The sequence below is a fragment of the Narcine bancroftii genome, chromosome 1 (genome assembly GCF_036971445.1).
Source record: "Narcine bancroftii isolate sNarBan1 chromosome 1, sNarBan1.hap1, whole genome shotgun sequence".
In the NCBI taxonomy this organism is placed as follows: domain Eukaryota; kingdom Metazoa; phylum Chordata; class Chondrichthyes; order Torpediniformes; family Narcinidae; genus Narcine; species Narcine bancroftii.
The window spans coordinates 18,654,650-18,676,367 of NC_091469.1; the positions used below are offsets into that span (position 1 = coordinate 18,654,650).

The following is a 21,718-nucleotide window of genomic DNA, read 5'->3' on the forward strand; positions in this document are numbered from 1 at the left end:
AGGGTCAGGAACTTCAAATTCCTGGGTGTCAACATCTCCAAGAACCTGTCCTGGAGCCTCCATGTTGATGCAATCACAAAGAAGGCTGATCAGCAGCTAGACTTTGTGAGGTGTCTGAGAAGATTCAGAAATTCTAAAAACCTCTTGAAAACTTCTACAAGTGGATCGTGCAGAGCATTCTGGCCTGGTTGCATTACTGCTGATATGGTGGCGCCAACTCTCAGGATAAGAATAAACCTCATAGGGTTGCTAACTATGCCTGCAACATCACAGGCACCAGACTTCACTCCATCGAGGATATCTACATGAGGCGGGTCTTAAAAAGGTAGGCTCTTTCCTCAAAGACCCCCCCGCCACCAAGGCCACGGCCTCTTCACTCTACTACCATCGGGAAAAAGGTACAGAAGCCGAAAGGCGAGCATTCAACGGCACAAGGACGGATTCTTCCTCACTGGGATTATTATTTTTCATTTATAGTAATGTTGTAAGATGGTTATATTATGAAGGTTTGCTCTATGACGTTGCTGCACAACAATGAATTTCATGACTTGTTCATGACAATAAATTCTGATTCTGTTAGTGCCATGTATTCAGAAGGGTAACATTGTTAGAATGATTTTGGAATGGTGTATCCCATTTCTTCATAAGATCCAAAGGAATGTCAGTGTTGGGGGAGATCTGAGAGTGAGCGGCATGGTTAGAAAGCAACAACTCATGCCATTACCACTTTTTGGGATTGTCACCATTTTGTGTTCAATTAATGTTAGAGTCCTGGGTTTGTCTGTTGGTCCTATCATTTGGTATATTTCTTCTTCTAGGACACAGGGTCTCAAGGGAGCCTGTTTGCAAGCTCATTGGCAGCACAGAGTTATTCAATGTACTGGCCAATACTTCTGACAGATTGGCTTTGATTTTCATTGAGGGGTCTCCAACAGGTTTACGAACAAAGGTACTCAATTAACTGAATGGTTGTGACATTCATGAACCTTTAACCCTATACCTGCTAAAAATGTTGTCAAACTATATATATTTTCATATGTATTTTTGTACATATCAAAATATATATTTAAAAAATCTGAGAAGGGTTGGAAGAAATCAATGATTAATATCATTGGACCTCATGGTGACAGGGAATGATGCAATGAATATGTCATGGTGACAGGTAGCTGGTACGATGAAAGCCTCAGTGACACGGAGCTGGTGCAATGAATACCCCATTATCCTGTGGATACAGGAAGTTAATCCAATAAAGACCCCAGGGTGACAAGGAGCTGTGTAATTAAGATGTCATGATGACAGGAAGTTGATGTGATGAAGACCCTGTGGTGACTGGGAGCTGGTACGATAAAGACCTTTTGGTGTCAGGATGCTGATGCGATGAAGACCTCGTGATTACATGAAACTGATGAGATGAAAACCTCGTGGTGACAGGAAGCTGATATGATGAAGACCTCATAGTGACAGGAGGTGGTTGCTTAATATATACAAAAATAACTAATGTCGACAGCAATATATAAAATTTTAAGGAACAGAAGGAGCAGAATCTTTTTCTCCTATTGTAGCAGCATTCTCCAGTCCTCTGTATAAAAACATGCAAACACACATCCAGACATAGCACACATTCAGAAAAACAATACACACACACACTCACACAAATATATATAAATAAATATTGTCTTGTGGGAACCCTTCACAGCTCCCCCAGAGGGCCTCACAAAATGAAGGACGAATGCAATGATCCAGCAGGCTGCACAAGGCCCACAGTATTGCCCTCCAATTGGCCACAACCAAAAGAGTTTAACTGTCCTAACAGGGAAAGGAGATCACAAACACAACAATCAGTGCTGAGAGAGTTTTGACCACGCCCCTCAGCTTGAGAATAAAAGCAGGACTGTGAGCCCAATAAAGCTGAGTGTGTTAACTACACCCAACTGGGGTTTGTGTCATTCTTTCTGGGAACAGTGTGTTCTTTCTAAGCTATCCTGCATACAGCTATAACCTCTCCTGTGCTATAGGCTCCGTAGAGCCATAGCTTGTAGCAGCTAGCTACAGTCTAATAAATAGTAAAGTCTTGGAGGGTTTGTAAGAGCAGTTAATTCAGTTGTTTATCCTTCTCTGATCTTTCATGTTCTGCTTGAGATAAATAAGGATCCATCCTTTTTCAATAGAGATAAGGTGACTGTTTTGACGGAGACATTCTGGAACTCCTCAGTTGTTTAGAAGCAGAGCCTTTTAATATTTTTATAGTAAAAGATGGATAAATTGTTGATAATCAAGGAGATGCAAAGTTACTGGGAACAATTGGGAAATGTAGAGTTGATGTGACAATCACATCAGCCACAGTGGAGTAGAGATGTAAATTCAACTGGCTTACTCTGCTCATAATTTATATGCATAAATAAAAATTGAGAGTTGGCTGCCATAATTTAGATTGATACAATTCCAAATGTAAATGAGGACATTTTGTGATCATCAATACCAGTTTCTATTGCCCCATGGTTGGCTGTCACCAGTTTACTGAGATGTTGTTCATTAGGAAACAGAGTTCCATTTCTTAACATACTAGGTACTGCTGGCAGGTGTAGGCTTCATGGTCAAGAACTCCATTGCCTCCAAACTCGAAAACCTCCCGACAGGCCACTTGGACCGGATCGTGTCCATGCGACTCCGCCATCAAAACAAGCATCGCATCACCCTCATCAGAGTCTATGCTCCAACCCTCCAGGCAGAACCAGCAGAAAAGGACAAGTTCTACACTGACCTGTGCAACCTCATTCAACGCACCCCTACAGCCGACAAGGTTGTCATCCTTGGCGACTTCAACGCTCGCGTCGGCAAAGACTCACAAACCTGGCCAGGAATCCTGGGCAAGCATGGTGTCAGCAAGTGCAATGACAATGGGCGCCTCCTGTTGGAGCTCTGCGCAGAACAGTGGCTTGTCATTACAAACACCCTTTTTCAGCAGAGGGACAGCCTGAAGACTACCTGGATGCATCCCTGATCCAAACACTGGCACCTCCTGGACTACGTCCTGGTGCGAGAAAGAGACAAACGAGATGTGCTCCACACCAGGGTCATGCCCAGCGCGGAATGTCACACTGACCACCGGCTGGTTCGGTGCAAGCTCAACCTTCACTTCAAGCCAAACCCCAGGAACAGTAAAGCCCCCAGAAAGAGGTTCAATGTTGGAAACCTGCAGTCAGACGAAGTGAGAGGAAACTTCCAGGCAAACCTTAAAGCAAAGCTCGAGGATGCAATCCGCCTCACAGACTGGTCCCCTGAAACCCTCCGGGATCAGCTGAAGACTACCATACTGCAATCCACTGAAGAGGTACTGAGCTTCTCCTCCAGGAAAAACAAGGACTGGTTTGACGATAACAGCCAGGAAATCCAGGAGCTGCTGGCAAAGAAGCGAGCTGCCCACCAGGCTCACCTTACAAAGCCGTCCTGTCCAGAGAAGAAACAAGCCTTCCATCGTGCATGCAGCCATCTTCAGCGCAAACTCCGGGAGATCCAAAATGAGTGGTGGACTAGCCTCGCCAAGTGAACCCAGCTCAGCGCGGACATTGGCGACTTCAGGGGTTTCTACGAGGCTCTAAAGGCTGTGTACGGCCCCTCACCCCAAGTCCAAAGCCCGCTGTGCAGCTCAGACGGCAAAGTCCTCCTCAGCGACAAGATCTCCATCCTTAACCAATGGTCAGAACACTTCCAATCTCTTTTCAGTGCCAACCGCTCAGTCCAAGATTCTGCCCTGCTCCAGCTCCCTCAACAGCCCCTAAGGCTAGAGCTGGATGAGATCCTCACCCAGGATGAGACATATAAGGCAATTGAACAACTGAAAAGTGGCAAAGCAGCAGGTATGGATGGAATCCCCCCAGAGGTCTGGAAGGCTGGCGGAAAAACTCTGCATATCAAACTGTATGAGTTTTTCAAGCTTTGTTGGGACCAAGGAAAACTGCCTCAGGACCTTTGTGATGCCATCATCATCACCCTGTACAAAAACAAAGGCGAGAAATCAGACTGCTCAAACTACAGGGGAATCACGCTGCAATCTCCATTGCAGGCAAAATCTTTGCTAGGATTCTCCTAAATAGAATAAGCTTTGTTTGGACCTAGGAAAACCTAAATAGAATAAGCTTTGTTGGGACCAAGGAAAACTGCCTCAGGACCTTCGTGATGCCATCATCATCACCCTGTACAAAAACAAAGGCGAGAAATCAGACTGCTCAAACTACAGGGGAATCACGCTGCAATCTCCATTGCAGGCAAAATCTTCGCTAGGATTCTCCTAAATAGAATAATACCTAGTATCAGCGAGAATATTCTCCCAGAATCACAGTGCAGCTTTCGCGCAAACAGAGGAACTACTGACATGGTCTTTGCCCTCAGACAGCTCCAAGAAAAGTGCAGAGAACAAAACAAAGGACTCTACATCACCTTTGTTGACCTCACCAAAGCCTTCGACACCGTGAGCAGGAAAGGGCTTTGGCAAATACTAGAGCACATCGGATGCCCCCCAAAGTTCCTCAACATGGTTATCCAATTGCACGAAAACCAACAAGGTCGGGTCAGATACAGCAATGAGCTTTCTGAACCCTTCTCCATTAACAATGGCATGAAGCAAGGCTGTGTTCTCGCACCAACCCTCTTTTCAATCTTCTTCAGCATGATGCTGAACCAAGCCATGAAAGACCTCAACAATGAAGACGCAGTTTACATCCGGTACTGCACGGATGGCAGTCTCTTCAATCTGAGGCGCCTGCAAGCTCTCACCAAGACACAAGAGAAACTTGTCCGTGAACTACTCTTTGCAGACGATGCCGCTTTAGTTGCCCATTCAGAGCCAGATCTTCAGCGCTTGACGTCCTGTTTTGCGGAAACTGCCAAAATGTTTGGCCTGGAAGTCAGCCTGAAGAAAACTGAGGTCCTCCATCAGCCAGCTCCCCACCATGACTACCAGCCCCCCCACATCTCCATCGGGCACACAAAACTCAAAACGGTCAACCAGTTTACCTATCTCGGCTGCACCATTTCATCAGATGCAAGGATCGACAACGAGATAGACAACAGACTCGCCAAGGCAAATAGCGCCTTTGGAAGACTACACAAAAGAGTCTGGAAAAACAACCAACTGAAAAACCTCACAAAGATAAGCGTATACAGAGCCGTTGTCATACCCACACTCCTGTTCGGCTCCGAATCATGGGTCCTCTACCGGCACCACCTACGGCTCCTAGAACGCTTCCACCAGCGTTGTCTCCACTCCATCCTCAACATTCATTGGAGCGACTTCATCCCTAACATCAAAGTACTCGAGATGGCAGAGGCCGACAGCATCGAGTCCACGCTGCTGAAGATCCAGCTGCGCTGAGTGGGTCACGTCTCTAGAATGGAGGACCATCGCCTTCCCAAGATCGTGTTATATGGTGAGGTCTCCACTGGCCACCATGACAGAGGTGCACCAAAGAAGAGGTACAAGGACTGCCTAAAGAAATCTCTTGGTGCCTGCCACATTGACCACCGCCAGTGGGCTGATATCGCCTCAAACCGTGCATCTTGGCTCCTCACAGTTCGGCGGGCAGCAACCTCCTTTGAAGAAGACCGCAGAGCCCACCTCACTGACAAAAGACAAGGGAGGAAAAACCCAACACCCAATCCCAACCAACCAATTTTCCCCTGCAAATGTCTGCCTGTCCCGCATCGGACTTGTCAGCCACAAACGAGCCTGCAACTGACATGGACATTTACCCCTCCATAAATCTTCATCCGCGAAGCCAAGCCAAAGAAGAGGTACTGCAGGTATTAAAGTATCTCTAATGCAGCATTTAAGGCATATACTTGTGTTTGACTCAATGCTTATGCTGAATGCAGTCCTACAGCGGTGACTGTGAGGAAAGGAGGGAGAGCACCAGTGCAGAATACCCCTGTGGAAGTGCCCCTCAGCAACGTGTATTTGGCTTTGGATACTGTTGGGGGGAACAGCCTATCAGGGACGAGTCGTGGGGGTCAGGTATCTGGCACAGGTGCTGCCCCTGAGGTTCAGAAGGGAAAGAAGGATAAGAATAGGATTCTTGTAGTTGGGGACTCATTAGTCAGAGGGACAGATAGAAGGTTTGTGGGATGAGATCGGGGATCCAGGTTGGTATGTTGCCTCCCTGGTGCCAGGGTCAGGGATATCTCTGGTCGAGTACGTAGCATTCTGCAAGGGGAAGGAGAACAGCCAGAAGTCGTGGTCCATGTGGGGACCAATGACTTAGTTAGAAGTGGGGATGAGGTCCTGAAACAGGATTATGTAGAATTAGGTAGGAAGTTAAAAAACAGGACCTCCAAGGTAGTAATCTCTGGATTGATGCCCGTCCCACGAACTAGTGAGGGTAGAAATAGGAGGATGTGGAGGATGAATGCATGGCTAAAGAGATGGTGCAGGGGGCAAGGGATAAGTTTTCTGGATCATTGGGATCTCTTCTGGGGAAGGTCGGACCTGTACAAGAGGGGGACCAATGTGCTGGCAAGCAGATTTGCTATAGCTGTGGGGGAAGGTTTAAACTAGTTTGGCAGGGGGGTGGGGAACAGAGTGTGAGAGCAGTGTCCAGGGAGTATGGCCACCTAGATACGAATAAAAAAGATAACAAAGGTAGGATGGAGATTAGGGTAGAAGGTAAAAAAGAGAATATATGTGAGGGTCATTCTCTGAGATGCATATATTTTAATGCAAGAAGCATAGTGAACAAGGTAGATGAGCTGAGAGCATGGATAGATACTTGGGGTCACGATATTGTGGCAATTAGTGAGACCTGGCTACAGGAGGGGCAGGACTGGCAACTTAATATTCCAGGATACATTTGTTTTAGATGTGATAGATCAGGGGGTAAAAAAGGAGGAGGAGTTGCTCTGCTTGTTAAGGAGGACATTACTGCCGTGAGGTGGCAGGATGGTATGGAAGGATCGACCAGTGATACTGTTTGGGTGGAACTGAGGGGTGGAGGAGGCAAGAGGGTGCTAATAGGGGTGTATTACAGACCACCAAATGGGCCAAGAAAATTAGAGGAACAAATTTATAGGGAGATAACGTATATGTGTGAAAATCATAAGGTAGTGATCATGGGAGATTTTAACTTCCCACACATTGATTGGGATAGCCATACGGTTAGAGGGCTGGATGGGCTGGAGTTCGTTAAATGTGCTCAGGATTGTTTTCTAAATCAGTTAGTAGAAGAACCGACTCGGGACGGTGTAATACTGGATCTCCTGTTAGGGAACGAGCTAGGTCAGGTAGCGGACATTAATGTTGGAGAAGCAATTGGGTCTAGATCATAATTCTGTTAGTTATAGGGTAGTTTTAGGGAAGAGCAAGGAGAGGCCTAAAGTTGAGGTTCTGGATTGGAAAAGAGCAAATTTCGAAGGAATAAGAAGGGATTTGGGGAGTATTGAGTGGGACAGGATATTTTCAGGTAAGGACGTTAATGAAAAATGGATGATATTCAAAAAAGAAATTTTGAGGGTACAGAGTAGTTATGTCCCAGTCTGGATGAAAGGAAAGGCTGGAAGTCATAGGGAGGCTTGGTTTTCGAGGAATATTGGAAATTTGGTTAGGAGAAAAGGGGAGGTGTACAAGAGGTATAAAGAGCAGGGAGCTGAGAAGTTGAAGGAGGACTACAAGGAGTGTAGAAGGAATCTTAAGAAAGAAATTAGAAAGGCCAAAAAAAGGCATGAAGAGGCTTTGGCTGACAGAGTAAAAATAAATCCAAAGGGTTTCTATAAGTACATTAAAAGTAAAAGATTAGTGAGAGATAACATTGGACCCCTTGTAGATAGCGAGGGTAGGCTGAGTTAGAAGTCTGAGGAAATGGGGGAAATTTTGAATGATTTCTTTGCCTCGGTATTCACTAGGGAAAAAAATGTTGAACCAGTTGAAGTAAAGAAAAATAGTGGGGAGGTCATGAAGCATAAAAGGATAACCGAGGAGGTATAGGCCTGTAAGTCTGACGTCTGTGGTGGGCAAGTTGATGGAAAGTGTTCTGAGGGATGCTATTTACAAATTTTTGGAGGTACAGGGATTGATAGGGAGTAATCAGCATGGTTTTGTCAGGGGTAGATCATGCTTGACAAACCTGATTGAGTTCTTCGAGGGGGTTACAAAAAAGGTTAATGAAGGGAAAGCTGTGGATGTTGTCTATTTAGACTTTAGTAAAGCTTTTGACAAAGTTCCCCACAGGAGGTTAGAAAAAAAGGTGGAGGCATTAGGTATAAATAAAGAGGTAGTGAAATGGATTCAGCAGTGGTTGGATGGGAGGTGTCAGAGAGTAGTGGTAGAAAATTGTTTGTCCAATTGGAGGCCGGTGACTAGTGGAGTTCCTCAGGGTTCGGTCCTGGGTCCACTATTATTTGTTATATATATTAACGATCTGGATGTAGGGGTGGAGAATTGGATAAGCAAGTTTGCGGATGACACAAAGATTGGTGGTGTTGTGGACAGTGAGGTAGATTACCGTAGATTAAAAGGTGATTTAGGAAGGCTGGAAGTGTGGGCTGAGAAATGGCTGATGGAATTTAATACAGATAAATGTGAGGTGCTACATTTTGGAAAGGCAAATTTAAATAGGTCATATACATTGAATGGTAGACAATTGAGGAGTGCAGAGTAACAAAGGGATTTAGGAGTTATGGTAAATAGTACCCTCAAGGCTGATACTCAGGTAGATGGCGTGGTGAAGAAGGCATTTGGAATGTTGGCCTTCATAAATCGGAGTATTGAATTCAAGAGTAGGGAGGTTATGATGAAATTGTACAAGGCATTGGTGAGGCCAAATTTGGAGTACTGTGTACAGTTTTGGTCACCAAATTATAGGAAAGATATAAACAAAATAGAGAGAGTGCAGAGAAGGTTCATGAGAATGTTGACAGGATTTCAGGGTCTGAGTTACAGGAAAAGGTTGTGCAGACTGGAGCTTTTTTCTCTGGAGCGTAGAAGATTGAGAGGGGACTTGATAGAGGTGTTTAAGATTTTAAAAGGGACAGACAGAGTAAATGTGGATAGGCTTTTTTAATTAAGAAAGGGGGAGATTCAAACTAGAGGACAAGGTTTAAGATTGAAGGGGGAAAATTATAAGGGGAACATGAGGGGAAATTTCTTTACGCAGAGGGTGGTAGGGATGTGGAATGAGCTTCCGGCAGACGTGGTTGAGGCAGGATCATTGGTTACATTTAAGGAAAGACTGGATCGTTACATGGATAGGAGGGGTCTAGAGGGGTATGGACCGTGTGCTGGTCAGTGGGACTAGGAGGGTGGGGATTTGCTACGGCATGGACTAGTAGGGCGGAACTGGCCTGTTCTGTGCTGTAAGTGGTTATATGGTTATATAGTCAAAGAAATCCAGGATTTTGGCACAATTATACCAAAATAATTTGCAACTTGCATAAATTTCAATATTGATCAACAGTGAGCTGCTTGTGTCCAAAGCATGGCCAAAATGTTGGTTGTAAAGGAGCTTCTTAAATTATGAGGAAAGAAAAGGTGGAGAGTCTTAAGTAGGAGAATACAAGAGTATTAGGATCCCGAAGACTGAAGACACAGTTGCCTATGATAGAAGGAAATGTAAGTCTGATTCACCAAAATGGTGCTTCTCCTCCAATGTACAAGAGGAAATGACATAGATACCCTGGGACTTACAAGTTCAAGGTGCTATATGATTGAAGTTTTTTTTTAAATTAGGGGAACTAATAGGATAGTGGGAAACAAACTGTTAGCACTGATTGGAGAGTCTAGAGTTAGTGGGAAAGTCCAAAAATTAGAACCAGACTTTCAAGAATGATGAAACACTCTGAGTCCAGAGGATGATAGATATTTTAAACTCTCTTCCACAAATGATATTGGATCATTAACTAATTGCAAATTTGAAAATGTTTATTCTGACAAAGGTCTTAACAGATAGAGAGCAAAGACTGATGTTTGGAATCTATTCATGGATCAAACATCAGACTCGAAGAATGAAATTTAAGGCTTAATGGTATAGTATAATTTAAGTGTTTATGAGATAGCACAATTTATATGGTATCCCATCAATGAATGACAATGGTAATAGTAGCACATGCTTTAAGCCACTGCTTTCAAGGTACTTGGCCAACAACTTGGGTATAGACACCAATGATGGCATGATGAAAAGTAGGGATTCACTATTCAATATCATCCCAATAAAAAGGCACGACTGTTGTTACATTTCCTTGTCATTTTGTCTACACAGGTATAAACCAAACAGAAGTTTCTGTTTTTGGTCTTAAAGCATGGAAATTTGGATTGATTTCAGCTGCATTGCCTCTACTTCTCTTTGTTGAAGCCCTTGCTCTTGCCATTTACTGCACCAAATTCAAAAAAAGAAGCAGGTAAGCTCTTGAATGTTTTAATAACTGATTATATTGATTGTTTATCATAGTTATATTAGTATATTTTTTTCTGGTAGGTATCACGTAACTATAGTTGTCTGTTTAAATGGCAAATTAACTCATTTACCTTATCTTTCAGTCATTTTATTTGCTTGCAGAAAGAGATATTGTTATATTTATGGTCATGGAAAATGCTCTTTATTCCAGCTTGTCCATGCTGATGAAGTTGCATTCTGGGCTTGTCCTATTTGCCTACATCTGGGCCTGATTCTTCTCACCCCCATTCTATCTGTCCAAATGTCTTTGAAAGTCAAAATTGTGCCTGCTTCTACAGTTTCCTCTGGCAGCTCATTCCAGATACAGACTACTGTCTGAGTGAAAACATTTCTCCCCAGGTCCCTCTTAAATCTTTCCCTTCTCACCTTAAACCTACTCCTACCCTGACCCAGATGTTGTTAGTGAAAATCAATTGCTCAAAAGACAATATTTGTCAAAGGAGAAATGTAAAAATTGGATTCTCCTGGATAATAAATGGGGTAAGGATGAGGAAGGCAGTATAGCCATACTTTTATTCTGCTTTGGAATGTGCATCAAGGGACTCCTCTTGCCAGGAGAGGACATCAGACTTGTGGCCTTGGTGTCTGCAAAATGCAAAATAGCTACTAGGACAATACAGAAGCAATGTTCAAACCTCCAGTTTGCAGCAGGTCATGATGTTGAATCAGTCAAAGGGACTATTACTAAATGCTAATGTGAATATACTCTGAAAACAAGAAATCTAAGGCAACCTAAGTTCACAAACACAGTGATTAGAATAATGTTTTTAGATTTATTTGATCAAAATGAGTTTGCACACCTAAAAGTCTCAAATTTCTCTTTGTTCTTCATACTATTTTCATGTATGTCTTGTATCTCTGATATGCAAAGCTTAACTTCCATTCTTTGAATCATCTAACATGATTTATTTTATTTCAGAGTGAAATTTTAACTCATACCATCATATACTGTATATGATTCACACTATCTTTCATTTTAACTGAGAACATGGGGAAATATGGAAACAAGAAGTATTTTGTTTCGCTCTTCACAGATACTGCCTAACCTGCTGAGTATTTTCCAGCATTTTTTTATTTTTTTTTTTGTTAAGTAACAGGACTAGGAATAAAACTAAATATCAGGCAAAAATAAAATAGCAGCCTGCCCAAAATCAAGTACAATGAAGCACAAGATTTAGCTGATGACTAATTTCATGCTTTCAGTTTGAAGAACTAAAGTTCTGGATCAGCTTTGTTTAGAATTAAATGATGTAGAAAACCAAGATTGTAGAATACAATGCAACACAAGAGTTGTTTTACATGAAAACATTGTTCCTTCTGTAAAATTCCTTAGTTAATTGACTTTAATTATCTCTAAGCAAATATTCTTAATGTTGGATGCAGACAATTTAATCACAGCTGACAGATACCTTTAGAGTTAAACAGGAAAGTCTGCAGATGCTGGGGTCATAATGCAATACACAGATGTTCTGGAGAAACTCAGCAGGTCATCCAGCATCTATAGGAAGGAAAGGGTATCCAAGATGTTGGTCCTGAGCGCTGCATCAAGGTACGGACAGTTAGCTTGAGTTTGATATTTGTACAATTAAATTGTTTGAATTGAGTGATTTATGTGAAGGAAAGCAGAGAACTGCAAAGTACAAACTATAACATAACAGGAATATAAAATGTGATGGTCATTTTGCTGCTGGATGCCAATGAGGCAGATCACAAAAACCCCAGCAATAAGAGTAGGGGTAAACACCTCCTCTAGTGTGTCTACTATCAAGTACACTACCAAATCTATCAGTCAATGAGGAAGAAAGTTAACCCATAGTTATGAAAATCTATCATAGATAAACCCAAAACTAATTGATAATCTCCAGAAGTTGTGGGAATGGATGTTCCTTTCTAATCATAGCACTAAGTTCACTGAATGACTTAACAATATCATGGCAGCACTGTCATCAACTCAACACTGCCTGTTGTGTATAATTCAACATGCAAAAGTATAGCAGGTGCTGTTATTCTTCAGAATACGGAATATAGTGCATTGTGTTCAGAAATGTGTCCTACAAATGGAAGCAAATCAGCACCTAAAGGCTAAACAGCAAGATTTCATATTGAATTATTCCTGTTACCATTTCTGCTCAGGAAATTCTTCCAAAAAATAATTTCTGTATGTCAGAGAAAAATACAGAAACCGATAGTTTATTTTTGACCCAGTACTAGTATACTGACTAATTCAGATCATTCGTCTGAGTGCTTCTGGAACCATGTAACCCAGTACTATCTGTCGCATGGTCAGATGGTCAGCAACTAAACCGGCTCTCCCACCTGGCCTGCCTGATGGGGAGAATGGCTAGACACCCTGCAGGCTGATAAACAAGACCTATCAAAGGGTGGACAAACCCTCTTGTAGAGTTGGTAAGGAGTCCAATGTGTGATCTGATATGATCGGATACCAAGGGATTGGCAGCAATAACAGTCTACTGCTTCTTTTGATGTGCACAGAATTCAAACTGTGCATTACTAACACAATGTTCAGATTGCCAAACAAGCTCAAATGCACATGAAGGCATCCACAATCTAAAAGCTGGCATTTCATTGACTATGAGACATCTCTGATATTCATATTACTAGAGATAAGCGTGGAACTGAGTGCTCAAATGATTTTCAAATGGTGTGGTGAGATCTATATTTATCAATCAAACTTCCACACAGAATGATTGCTACCAAACCACCCAAATTGAAACACCATGAGAGTGCCCTGAAATCCTCCATGGAAACTGCACTCAACTGACTGGTTGAGAATCAACCAGATGATATTACTGAGCACTGGAATCCTTTCAAAGAAATGGTCTACAGTGCTGCCCAGAACACTTTGGGGAAGTCAAGTGCAAGCATAAGGATTGGTTTGATGAGAACAACCAATCTGTGCAAGACCTTTTAAGAGCTAAGGCAGTTGCACAGCAAGCTCTTCTTTGACACCCAAACTCAAGTTCCGAAAAACATGCTTTTTTGAGTGCAAAATCAACTTTGTAGAGACAATTCAGACCTATGAAAGACCAATGGTGGATGACAAGGCCAAGGAGTTACAAACCTTCACTGACTTTAATGATTCAAGAAGCTTTTATGAAACAATCAGGGTTGTGTATGGTTCATCAAAGCAAGGCTCCTTACAACTCCTGAGTAGACAGTGCATCCATCTTCACTGAGAAGTCAGAGCACATGAAAAGATAGCAAGAACACTCTACGAGCTGTTGAATAGACCAGGAACCATCATCAATGAACCATTGGGCAGAGTTCACCCTCGACCCATATTATTCGAGCTAGATGCTCCCCTTACTCTTCACAAGTTCATCAAAGCCATCGAATAGCTAAAATCCAACAAAGCACCAGGGCTGACAGTATTGCAGCCAAGATCTACCAGTATGGTGGTAACACACTGACATCATGCTTGCACCAGCTGTTCACAAAATTATGGAGAGCTGCAAAACTACCACAAGACTTCAAAGATGCATCAGTCATGACCATTATAAAAACAATGGAGGCAAGAGAGATTGCAACAATTATCGTGGCATCTCTCTTTTGACAGTTGCAGAAAAATGCCTTGCAAAGATCGTCCTTAGACGTTTGGTGTCCAACATCAATGATAACATCCTTCCAGAAAGCCAGTGTAGTACGGTGGTTACGATCTTTTCACTGAGGCAGCTCCAAGAGAAATTTGTTGAGAAGCAGAGAAGTCTTGATGTCACATTAGTTAATCAAACCAAAGCATTTGATACTTTTGGTAGAGATGAGCTGTGGAAGCTCATACCAAAATTTGGTTGCCCACCCCCCCCCTCCCCACATCTACCCAACATCATCTGTCAGTCCCACAAGGTATGGAAGGCTGTATCAATATGGGTGGTGAGTTGTCAGATTCATTTCCCATCAGCAACGGCATAAAATAGGCTTGTGTTTTGGCTCCTACTCTTTTTGGACTCTTCTTCGCTGCTGTTCTTCAGGATGCCACATCAGATCTGAAGTTAGGGCCTTCCAACAAATGAGGGCTGATGGCGGGCTCCTCAACCTCACAAGACTGGGAGCAAAAGCAAAAGTCAAGGACACTGTGGCGAACGAGCTACAGTTTGCTGATGACTGTGAACTGGTTGCCCACTCTCTCAAAGACTTACAGGAGATCACCAGTCACTTTGTCAATGCTGCCAAGAGCTTCAGATTGACAATCAGCCTGAAAAAGACAGAAGTCCCTGGCTCAAGCTACAAAGAACCAATTGATGACACTTGTTTAAATGCTGCCAACAATTTTGCTACCCGGGTAGCACAAAAACATCCTCAGCTTCTCTAGATGTAGAGACTGAGACAAGAAGCAGAAAGGCCTGCTTTGCCTTTGGGCAGATGAAAGATCATGTTTGGTCACAGAATATCAGGTTGGCCACCAAGTGCCAGGTGTACAGGATTGATGTCAAATCTGCATTGCTATATGGATGTGAGACATGCCGATATTAGAGTCACTTACATCAGCTTGACCATCTACAACAGCAACACCTGCATTCTCTGATGTATTCTCACAATCTGGTGAGACACGGTCTCCAATATCAAGGTTCTTTCTTGAGCCGGAATGCCAGCAGTTGCAACCTTGGTGATGTCAGAAGATTGCCAAATGACATCTTGTACAGCCACCTGTCCAGTGGTACCTGAAAATTAGGAAAATGAGGATGTTCTGACCACATCTTACATCCTTATAGCAAGGCTGACATTGCCTGATCAACATGGGAGGATCTGTCTCAAGATCTCTCACAATGGAGGGACCCTATCAGAAAAGATGTGGACGCTGCTGAGGAAAAAGCTCAAAGTGGCAACAGAGGAAAGGCACAGGAAGCATCACAACAGAGCTTCTGCCCCTGTTGCCCCTCCAGGCCTCACCTGTCAAGTATGTGGCAAGCAGTGCCTGTCAAGGATCAGCCTGTACAGCCACTCCAGGATGCATATATCAAACCCCACAAACTGACTGAAAGGAACCATCATCATCTTATGGGATGGATAGCCAGAAGAAGAAGAGTATATTGACACATAGTTGGAGCCAGGGGATGAAATTTGAATTGTAGATAAAAGTCTTATTGGTTCAAATATCTCTTAGAGTTCTCTCCCATTTCCAGGCATATTTTCTATGCACAACATGCACGCTTCTTAAGAGTTACAAATTGAAAATCAAAATATCATGCAAAAAATGTCTTAGATGAAGACAGATTGATCAAAAAAAGTGAATCTTAATTATAATCTCAAATGAATGAAATTCATTTTAACAGGAAACAATATATATGTTATAAATGTTCTTTCTCCTGTTACTTTCTCAAATGTCAAAGCTTGTCCTGTTCCTTCTGTGCTATGGTTAAGCTTTCATCCAACTCGTGAGTTCTGGGATGCTACTTAACTTTCAAGTATATGAGGAAGGCAAGTTTAATCTCTTTCCTCTCATGGATCATATCTTTGGCTAATTACTTTAGTGCAAGTCCAAGCATTCCAAATGCAACTGTAGTTTGCCCTCCAAGCTACACAATGGGGATTGTAAACTTCAGAACTTCTTGTGTGTTGTTTTTCAATTTTCTATTTGAAATCAGGCACATAAAATTACAATTTTGATTATCTTGTAAAAGATAACATAACTTTGGCAATTATGACTTTTTTTTTGCAAAATAAAATCTTGTATTTAATTGCAAATTGTGATAGAGTAATCAAATATTAAACAGAAATGACAACTAACTTTCATATTTGATTCCTTATGTTTCAACAGGAAAGCAAATATCAGCCAAAAGCTTTGAGGAATAGTGAAGCTGCTGAAGCAATTAATGCTGAATCCAATGAGAACACAGTAACAATGAACAACATGGCACTTCCACAGTAGGTAGATCAGCAATACCTTACATTATCTTCATTATGACAAATTGAAGTAAAGCAAACAACGATTATTTCATCTTGTAGAAACTCTGTGGTTCATTATTCTGATGACAACGTCTTTCGCTTTTTAATCTTTTCTCAACAGCATTAATCGTGGAAAGAGAATTAATACTACTATATTGGATGCACAAAGGTTATACTCATGGCACTCAGAATGTGCACTTTGCATCCACAAAATTGTACTAGCGTATATTTTGGCATCTACATCGACCTTCAGATCAGTCTGGTCCCTATTTTCAGCCTCATTTTCATGGTTTTATCATATATCGGGCATACAAGTTGACCCCCACCCCCCCCCCTAAATATTGCATTGACTGAACTGTTGGGCGATGCCTGAAAGTGGTGGTTATCATGGGGCCTCCAGAAAAACGATGAAGGTATGAAGTGAGTTTTAAATGAGAAGTAATAGAAGTGGCCAAGAAATTCAGCAAATGTGCTGCTGCAAGAAAATTTGTTGTAGGTTGGTTTTTTTTTGGTGTTTCAGTCATCTTATACTCTGAATCTACATCGAGCGTTTTTCTGAGCTGAATTTAAGGACTCATTTCTGTATCTGACGTATAAGTCGACACCTGATTTTTGAGTGCTTTTTGAGAGTTTCAAGACTTGACTTAAAACATAAAAATTTACGGTAACTATTTTGCATAGGGGAATTATTTCAAATTTGTATTTTAAAACCTCATTTCCCAACTATCAATATACTTTAGAAGAATAGTCAGAAAAAGGAAACATAAGAAATAGGACCAGGAGGAGTTGTTTGACCCTACTCTGCCTTTCATTATGGTCCTGGCTGATATTTCACCCCTTATTTACCTTCTTGCATAAACCTATATTTCTAGATTCTCTTCATATTTTAAAAAAATCAACCAAGCCTCCACAGGCTCTAAGTTCAAGTTTATTGTTACATTAAAACTGGTAGAGTAAGAGAGTTTGTTTGCATTTGAATATGCATACAATGGTACACCGAGCCCCTAGACTTCAGCCTACTCAATTTATCATTTACTTACTGTACATATGAAGCCGGTGACTGTGGGCCAGAGTTGGTGTGGCGCCATTGCCGGGGTGACACGTGAGGTGATTTCTGGGAGCTGGCAGCGGCGGGCCGGCGGCATGAAGTTTTGCGGCATGTGCGATCCTCCACTGTCCCACCAAACTATTAGATATTTAACATCCGATTCAGTTGGAGAGACATTTAAAATCTAATAGTTTGGTGGGGCAGTGGAGGATTGAGGGGTGAAGTTGAATTAAAGCAGCTCACTGAGAACACCTCGAGGCACCGCTGGGCTGGGTGATTGACTGAGAGGTGTAAGGTAAAACATCATGAGATGGGAATGTGTAAGGAGTTACCCTGTACAGGGCTGTAACAAGATGTGAATGCATCCTTGTACTTACAAGATAAGAGAGACATTGATGGATTGAGAGGCAGGAAGCTAGCAGGGAAAGGATAGCAACAGTTTTAGTCATTGGACAAGTAATGATATGATGATGTTCTAAGCATGTATCCAAGGGTATAAAAAAATCACCATTTTGCTGATAACGGCAGAATGCATTCTCCGACTAACATGGTTAGTCGCAAGTGTTACAATCCGGTAATAAAGAACAAAGAACCCTGATTTCGACTCAGTCTGGTGTTTGTCTCACTCATTCATGAACAAAGCAGACCTAACAGAGGCCACCTCAGTGTGGCCTCTCAGTCAATCACCCAATGGCACCCACCAGCCCCACCAGAATGCCACTAACAGCCTCTGAGCACTCTGGGCAAGTTGCTTTAATTCAACCCCAATTCCCTAATCCTCCACCTTCTCACCACAAAACTTTTAGATTTTTAACATTTAATTTGGTTGGAGAGACATTAAAAATCTAATAATTTGGTGGGAAGGTGGAGGACTGGGGGGTGGGGGATGGGGTTGAATCCTAGCCGTAACCTGCAATATGCTGGATAAAATCATAACAAGGAAGAGTTTAGGAGCCCCCATTATGACCACATCAAGACCAAGGCCAGCACTCTGATTTAAGATAATTGGTGTTAGAATTGCAAAGGGCCATTAAAGATTTTATTTACCACACATGTCATTGTGATCCACCCTGCAATGCCTGAAAAAATGGGGTTCGTGAATAGGCTGAGTTTGAGTGTCCCAAGGGCCTGGCGGGGGGAGGGGGCAGGGGGGAGAGACCAGAGGAAAGGGGCCACCTACCTTTGTTCCCTGAACTTCACTGTTGTTTCAGCCTATATTTTGCCATGAAGACAGAGGTAAAGTCATCGCCTTTCAATGCAAACTGCAGTCACTTCGCCACTTCTTGAGAGCCTCTCACATCCTGGCAATGTTCCATGTTAATATGCTTCATGAAAATAACCTTGGTCTTGCATCACTCCCATCCAAACAGAAATATATCTGTGCATTTTTGATGTGATATTTATGATTTAATAAATCTGAATTGATTGACTGAGAAACTTTGAATTGTGTTGTCAAGGTACGAGCAAAAGTGAACCCTGGACAGAGTGTTCTCTTTTAATTGATGTAATTAGAGGAAAGGCAAGGGTGGGGAACCGTGCAGGAATAGAAATATACATTTAATAATAGACTTAATAGAATAATAGATTAATAATAGACTTACACTCCTACAGTTACTTGCTGCAAAAATATAGCATTTTACTGATTCAATAAAGTTTATTTGTGTAACATGAAAAATGGTCCATGTCTATTCTGCACGGAATGTCAAGAGTGAATTAATCACAATGAAACTTGAGGTTATCTGTCTGATATTCCTGCTCCTCCAGTCCTTGAAGACACTGGATGATGAGAATTTGGGATATATTACTCAAAAGGTCTTTTAAAGTTATCACAGTGCATTCCTCAGATAAAGCACACTGTAGCCATGGTGCACTGAAGGTGCAGCCTCAGTGTGAAGCATGGTGACTTGTCTTGAGTACTATGCAGCTGGACCAATACAAAATAATGGAGAGCATCTGATCAGACTGAAATAATATGTCCTATAGTAGTGGAAAGGTGATGGGAAGTCACAAGGTGAAATATACCAAGAGCAGTTTCAGCTATTGTCATGACAGCTGGGTTTTCGATGAATGGTTTCTGGTGAAGAGAAAGTATGGTGGTGATACTAATCTCAAGAGAAGGTGATAGATTTCTGCTGTTGAGGGTGTACCTCAAACAATTGTAATAACAAGCAAAATGTAACTGCTGTCTGTTTCATCTTGTATTCATATGTGTAAGTTCTTAAACAACACGTGGATGAAGGAAAAGGTTCTTTACTTTAAATTTGTTGTAAACAGCCCCAGGAGGCTGCAAGTCACCATTACACCCCTTGCATACTGTGTGTCCTGCTCTGTGTCAGCCCCTGCTGGCAGCCAAGTATAATCAAATGGTAAGGCATTGCTAGTTGCATTACAGCCATGATCACTATCATTGCATCTCCCCTTCTTAAAACAAAATTAGCTTATTTTTTAACTAACATGTTTTCTTTGCATAACTCTGCAATTTTAACTTTAACACCAAGAAGCTACATTTTCTTCATTATCAATATTGTTAACATTTTTTAAACTTGTTTTGTGGATTGACATTTACATGCACTAAAACTTGAAGAGCACTACTTCATTCTTTAAATTTGCTCAATGAGTCTCTTAGGAGGATTCACGTGTCTTGATGATCTCCTGAATGATTGTCCTCAGATGATGTCTTCTCAGATGTACATTCGGGTTGGGGCTGGTTCCACCTGAAGATCTTGACAATTTCTTCACAGAACAGCACATTCATCTGTCTGAATGCAGTATGATCTTGGTTGGACTTCACTAAGGACAGTTCCCTTCTGAGTCCATAAGTTCATTTTGTCTTTTAGCCTTACTTGGTCACTAGTGTTGAATTCTGGTAGGTTTTTTGTTCCTCCGTCAAACTAATACTTTTGCTTTTCTTTCTGTTATTCTTTGAATTTCCTCACTTTCTCCCCCTCTTTTGTTTTTAGGAGGTTCTCCTGAATGGGTAGGTTTGATCTCCCATAAGGAGATGTGCTGGTGACATATCACACTCGAGTGGCATTGTGAGAAATACTAGCATACTCTGGTAGAAGTCTGTTCCACAGTCTTTTGCATTGTTCATCAGTCTTTTCACTGTCTGTACCGATTATTCCACTAGACCATTGGACTATGGAAAATGAGGACTTGACATGGTGTGGACAGCGACCCATTCTTTGGCAAACTGGCAGAAATTTAAATTGCAAAACTGGGGTCCATTTTCTATGAAGACCTTACTTGTCATGCCATGTTTGGCATTTTACCTTTTAAAGTATTTCCTTTTAATTTCCTTCATCTCACTTCTGACACCATGTTTCATCTTGCATTCATATGAGTGAGTTCTCAGATAACACATGGATAAAGGAAAAGGTTCTTTATTTAAAGTTGTTGTAAACAGTTCATGAGGCATGCCATGAGGCTGCAAGTCTCCATTACAGTTATCGCATACTGTGTGTCCTGCTCTGTTTCCATCCCTGGTGGTAGCCAAGTTTAATCAAATGGTAAGGCCTTGCTAGTTGCATTGCAACCATGATCACTATCATTACACTGTCTATTTTCTTTCAAGAGTAGATATGCACACAAGTAATCTTTAGAATGCAGGTTCGTTCAGAGTCTTCCATAACTAGTGGGCATGGACTGTTTAATTTGAATAGATTTGTCAACAGTTTATATTATATTTCCTTTGAGATTTTGGTTAGGTCAGTCAGTCTCTCCTGATGAATGAAATATATTTGACTTTGACCAAAGGTATTTAAACTTAATGTTGGAAGTATAAAATACAAAACTGGAATGGCTGGTTATTGAATTCAGTGTTAAGTCCAGAAGGTTGTAATGTGATATGTCAGAAGAATAGCTGTTCAACCTCAAACTTTGTTTGAACAGTATAGATGACCAAACATGGAGAAGTAAGAGGGACAATGGGATAGAAATTAGGATGGTGTTCTGCAAAACAATCACCCAGTTTAGGTTAAGTGACCCCGGAGTAGAGGAGACCACATTATGATAATCAATTTCTGTATGGTAAAGCAAATTATAAAGAACCACAAGTAAATTACTACATTACCTGGATAAAGTCTTTGGAGGTCAAAGAGCAGGTGTTGCATCCTCAGGGTTTCCCAGGGAGCTGCCATTAAAAGAAAAGGATATTAATGGGATGCAGTTTAGCAGATTTTACACTTTAGCTTAATTCAAAGTTTCCTCAGAAGATGTGCATAGTTCAATGTGACAAACAGGACCAATACAGTGGATATGCAATATACTGGTGCATCTATAAGGCCTGTAGCTCAGTTACTGATATCCAAGCTGTAGAATTCTCTTTTTT

General features: G+C 41.8%; 1 long non-coding RNA gene across 1 annotated transcript in view; it reads right to left on the reverse strand.

Annotated features, from left to right (window-relative positions):
• LOC138755357 (uncharacterized) overlaps nucleotides 1–21,718 on the reverse strand; it is a 43,286-nt gene that overhangs the window by 8,451 nt on the left and 13,117 nt on the right. Inside the window, exon 2 of the long non-coding RNA XR_011352221.1 lies at nucleotides 21,461–21,520. This is a non-coding gene — a long non-coding RNA (uncharacterized lncRNA). The remainder of the gene's footprint in view (nucleotides 1–21,460; nucleotides 21,521–21,718) is intronic.